The sequence below is a fragment of the Peromyscus maniculatus genome, chromosome 10 (genome assembly GCF_049852395.1).
Source record: "Peromyscus maniculatus bairdii isolate BWxNUB_F1_BW_parent chromosome 10, HU_Pman_BW_mat_3.1, whole genome shotgun sequence".
NCBI lineage: Eukaryota > Metazoa > Chordata > Mammalia > Rodentia > Cricetidae > Peromyscus > Peromyscus maniculatus.
Window position 1 is genome coordinate 13689950 of NC_134861.1, and position 5634 is coordinate 13695583.

The following is a 5634-nucleotide window of genomic DNA, read 5'->3' on the forward strand; positions in this document are numbered from 1 at the left end:
ACCATCCCATGACTGGGCTCCTGGACTGAATATAAGTAAAAGGTTGCTCCCAGGCATCCATAGATTTCTCTCTGCTTTCTGACTTAAATGAATGTAACCAGCCTTGCCTTGCCTTCCCACTATATATATTCTCCCCCATGATGGGCTTCCCCTCAAACTCTAAGGCAAAAAAGAAGCTCTTTCTTAAATACTTCTTGTCAGATATTTTGTTACATTAATAAGATAAACAACTGATATATAAATTACTCTGAGGAATGGGCCTATTGATATGATAAGCCTCGTCATGTAGTCATTATGTCTTGGAAGTTGCAACTTGTTTTTAATTTTATAGGAGCTCTCAGTTCAGAGACTGCCTTGAGATGCAAAAGAGATTTCAAACTTTTAAGTAGTATTGGAACTGTTAAAGGTTATGAAGACATCTGAAGTCAGACAGGATACATTTTGTAATGTGAGATGGCTATGAGTCTAGAGGGACCTGAGATGGTCAGTTATGTCATAAAAGTGATGTTTTGACTCGGTCATGGATTTTTCATTTTGAAGTGGTAGGTAAGTGCATAAAACTATATTTAATGTTGAAAAAGAACAATTCAATAGAAAGTTCCACAGGTTCAAAATGGTTATTAACTTTATGGGAGTTCATTGAGATGTGTAGACTTTGGGTCTGATTTATTTCAGTGAATAATGTTTTCTATTTGTAAGGTTTGTTTTTTTTTTTTTTTTTTTTTTGACAGTTGAGTCTTTTAATAGGAAAAAAAAACTACACATGCAACAGTAGCAACACACATTTCTTCCAATCCAGACAGCTCTGCGTTTCAGTTCTTTGCCTTGGGAGGTGGCCTGTACACACCTACAATCACAGCGTGGTACCATTCATAGGGCTCTAGTGTCAACTGCTCCTGGAGCTTCGTGTTCTCTTGCTGCATCTTCTTCACTTCGGATGCAAACACAGCTTCTGCTGAGGCCGTGGAATCAATGCAGTTGGCCTTAATGGAAATCACAAAGTGTCCTCCATTCCACAGGAAGGTGTTGGCATTCAGGGCCACAATCCGGGTTTGGTCTGGCTGTGCCACATCAGCAAAGATCACATCCACCATTGCGATAAGCATGTGGTATTTGTGTGGATGCCGAGCATCTTCAATCACAGGAATAATGTTAGTCCTCTTGGCCAAATTGATGAGGTAATGGCCAGAACGGTGGGGGAACTCAACTGCACAGACCAGACCATCTGGGCCAACAATATCAGAGACATGAAAGACGGTGGTGCCTGAGGCTGCCCCAAGGTAGAGCACCTTAGCCCCTGGCTTGATGTGGATTTGGTCTACGCCCCCCCAGGATTGCTGCTGCCAGCTTGGAACGGAAGGGGTTCCAGGCTCGGTACTCAGTTTTGTCATCTCCCTCTGAAATAGAGACTCTCTTCTCCCCATATAAGGATTCTCCAGGGACCAGATTCTTTGTGACAAGGGCATCCTCCTTTCTGCCACAGATAAAGACACCTTCATGCCGATGCGGGTCCACCATGACATTCGTCCCTGAGTGGTTGCCTCTTTTGCCTCCCTGGCCACCACCTCGACCCTGGCCACCCCCAGACTGGAAGCCTCCACCTCATCCACCTCCTCGTCCACTTCTTTGTCCCCTGAAGCCCCCACCTCCACCTTGACCTTGACCTCCACCTCTACCAAAGCCTCCTCGTCCCCACCAAAGCCTCCTCATCTGCCTCTTCCTCCTCCTCTACCACCTCTGCCACCAAAGCTGCCCCCACCAGCCCCCACGGGGGCTGAAACCTGGCTTCATCACTGCGTTCTGGTCACCCAGCTCCAGCAACCTGCAATGTCCCCTCCTATTTGTAAGTTTTTATAGTGAAGTTTATTTAAATCATGCTTTATGCTATTAAGTATGGTGATATTTTATTTGTACTGAAATGTGATTTTAGTTGTATGTTAATAAATAAAATTGCCTGGGGGTCAGAGCTAGTAGCAAGTCATAGCAGATGCTGGGCATTGGTGGTGCACGCCTTTAATCCCAGCACTTGGGAAGCAGAGCTAGGTGGATCTCAGTGTGTTCAGGAATACAGCCAGCATGGAGACACACCCCTTTAATCTCAATACCAACCATAGAAGACCTGGAGGTCTGTACAAACAGGCAGTGACGAGGAGGTAATGTGGTTGGGTTTACAACCAATGAGAAGCCAGAACAGAAAGTCTATAAAAAGGACAAACACATAGGAAGTAGGTCTCTTGCGGAGAGGTAGGACAGCAGTGGTAGTGAAGAGTAAGGTTTTTAGCTCTTATCTTTTGCTCTGACCTCTTGGGCTATTAACTCTGCATTTGCCTCTGCGTTTCTTATTTAATAAGACTGTTCATCTACAATTAAGTGTCACATTAATTGGGAGAGTTGTGACCATTAGTGTTGCTTGCTAACATGAAAAGATGTAGAAGAGACTGAAGAGATTCTTGATTGAAGGGACCAACCTCTGGGTATACCTGTTAAAGATTATCTAGATTGTTTATTTGAGGTGTGAAGATTCACCTTAACTGTGGCATCACCATTCCACAGGCTGGCTGCTGAACTGAATAAAAGGAGAAAGTGAGTTGAACATCCATTGCTTTCTCATTCCTGGCTGTAGATGTTGTTCTCCTGTGCATGCTTCTGACTTCTCCTCAACCTCTTTGTTGAGCTGTTTCTTGGTATATGTTCTGTCACAGCAACAAGAAACTACTATGGGGAGCCTTGATTACAAGGTCAAACCTTTTCAACCTATTGATGTGAGTTTAAAATGCTCAGACTGAGGAAGTTTGTGATGTCATTTTCATATCTCAAGATAATATTGTTGAAACAGAGTAACCCACTTAAAGAAAATTGAGATAATTATGAAAAGTTCCATATCTACTCACTTGCACAATATTGATCATGTGATTGGATAAATTGCCAACACAGATAAATACATGCATGCCTGACCAAAAAATAATCTGGAGGTAGAGAGTTTATTATGCCACTTTAAAAAGGTCTGAAATTAAATGAGACACACACTAAGTAAATTTTGTTTATTATTAATTTATATTTTAAAGATATTTTTATTGAGTTAGTATACAAAATAAGTTTTCAGTGTGACATGGTATGTTTGCAGATGTTTGTCATTGTACTTGGCTCCAAGTTACCTACTTTGTTACATTCCATTGTACTAATGATATAGGAGACTGCTAACTTTAAAGAAATATATGCATAAAGCAGTCAATTAATGTGGAAGATGTGTAGTCCAGAGATGCTTTGCCTGCAAGTCGAAGGCAATTTAATCTGACAATCTCAGGAGGCACAAGTGTTATTGAAAGGTAGAGAAAATGAATTGAGCCAGAATAAATCAATTCAGATTTCTTCTACTTCAATGTAATGCTGAAGATATTACATGTGCCCCACTGTGTTACTAGTGTCCTTATCCTGCTGTGTGCTCCAAATTCTAGGAGACTGCTGAGCCCTGGAACCCACCTTAGGGCAATTACCAACATCAAGATTAGGCAAACAGTCTTCATTGGAAAACTAAAGAATTAATCAGAATTATCACATAATATAGGTCCATTCCCAAGATTTATTAGTTCCTTTATATTCAGATTGGTTAGGCTGAGATGATAGTGACCTTTGCTACCTGTTCTTATACATCAATAATGTCTTGGTGCTTGTGCAGATTTTCAATTTTGCAATTGTGCTATATTTTAGTCTCTTTCTGAATCAGTTTCTGTTGAGTCTTCTGTGTATACTGGCAGATTTTCCAGCAATCAATCCATTGTCTACTGTGTAACTAGAAATGCCTACTTTGATTATTAATCCTGTCAATTTCCAAAGCCAAGCAACCATGTCCCACCAAAAAGCATTAAATTTTAACAAAATAATCCAGTGATATAGGGTTTGTGTGGTGAAGATCAAAAAGGAAAAAGCAGACAAACAGAGCCTGAGAAAGCACTGTTACTCATAATTCAGGTTTCACAACATCATCACAGTGTCAAATCTCATGATGTTACCATAGCATTTACCAAGATATGACACTTCAATATGACAGCGACATTTGAGCATTTACCAAGATATCAACATATGAAAAGATGCCAAGGTAGTGTGTATAACAGTAAATATTGGCCTTTTAGCATCAGCACAGCTATTTCAACTCCTGCCTCTCTGTTCTATTTTCATAACTGAAGTAGAATTACATTGCTTTCCTCTCCCCTGGCCTCCCTCCAGCCCCACAGCTACCCTTCGTCAAACCCTTCCAATGCTGCCCAATTTCAAATTGATTTCTCCATTATTATTGTTGTTGTTATTGTTATATGTACCCACATGTATGTATGCATAAATGTATGTAAACAAAATTTGCTGAGTCTATTTTTATTGTTTATGTACATACTGCTTCAAGGCTGACCAATCTGTGTTGGGCAAACAATAAATGGACTCATCCCTGAGAGATTGATTCTCTTTTTCCCTCTAGTCATTAGTTTTCCCACAAAAAATGTCTCCCTTCCACACTAACATGTGTATTGATCTTGCCATTGCTCTGGTCTTGTTTATACTGACATTTCTAGGTTTCACAGCGACTTCCTATTACTCTAGCTCATAGAATCTTTCTCCCAGAGCCGTAGACACAGGAGCCGTGATGTACGTGTATCTATTGAGGCACCGATCCCCACTATCTGTTGATTTCTACCTTGTATCCACTTGTGATCCATTTGTTGTAAAGAAAGTTTTCTTGGGCCTGGCTGGTGGCTCAGGCCTTTAATCCCAGCACCCGGAAGGCAGAGCCAGGCGGATCTCTGTGAGTTGGAGGCCAGCCTGGTCTACAGAGCGAGATCCAGGACAGGCACCAAAGCTACACAGAGAAACCCTGTCTCAAAAAACGAAAACAAAAGAGAGAGAGAGAGAGAGAGAGAGAGAGAGAGAGAGAGAGAGAGAGAGAGAAAGAAAGAAAGAAAGAAAGAAAGAAAGAAAGAAAGAAAGAAAGAAAGAAGGAAAGAAAGAAAGAGAGAAAGGAAGAAAGGAAGGAAGAAAGAAAAGTTTCTTTGATTGGAGTAGAAGCAGCATTGATCTGGGGGTATAAGAATACAATTTTGAATGTAATAAAGAAGCATGATGGTCTAGCAAAGTGGTGGTAATAGATTCTTTTCTAAGGTCCATGACCCCAATAGCCCCAGGAAACTAGCTAGGTTTTCACTACCAGGCATTATATACCCTCTTCTGAGTAGGCCTTAAGTCCAATTAGATAGCTGTTGGGTGCCACTGACTTGTGAGGACCACTTCCTGTACCTTTGTGTATACCTTGCCATGTTGATGATTACTGTGGTTTGTAGGTATTGCAGCTGGGCATGGCTGCTTGATTGCTTTGCTCATTTGGCAGCTGGCATAGAAAAGAGGCTTGCAAGTAGATCCAGCTTAACTCATCTGAGTCATGTTTTCTAAGTGTGTGAACTATTCAGCAATAGGAAACCATTCTAAACCACTGAGAAGCAACCAACTGCTGCATCGATAATCTTCATTGTTTGGGGATCACATGGACTACCCTCATCAACCATTTGAAAAGAGGTTTCTCATGCTTTGTACTGAGATTTTTGTTTCTCTGTGGTTCTCCTATGGAGTATTGTCAGTCAAAATGGTTTAACT

General features: G+C 41.1%; 1 pseudogene; it reads right to left on the reverse strand.

Annotated features, from left to right (window-relative positions):
* Nucleotides 1-793: 793 nt before the first annotated feature.
* Nucleotides 794-1791, reverse strand: LOC102911455 (rRNA 2'-O-methyltransferase fibrillarin pseudogene; annotated as a pseudogene).
* Between the last annotated feature and the right edge of the window lie 3843 nt (nucleotides 1792-5634).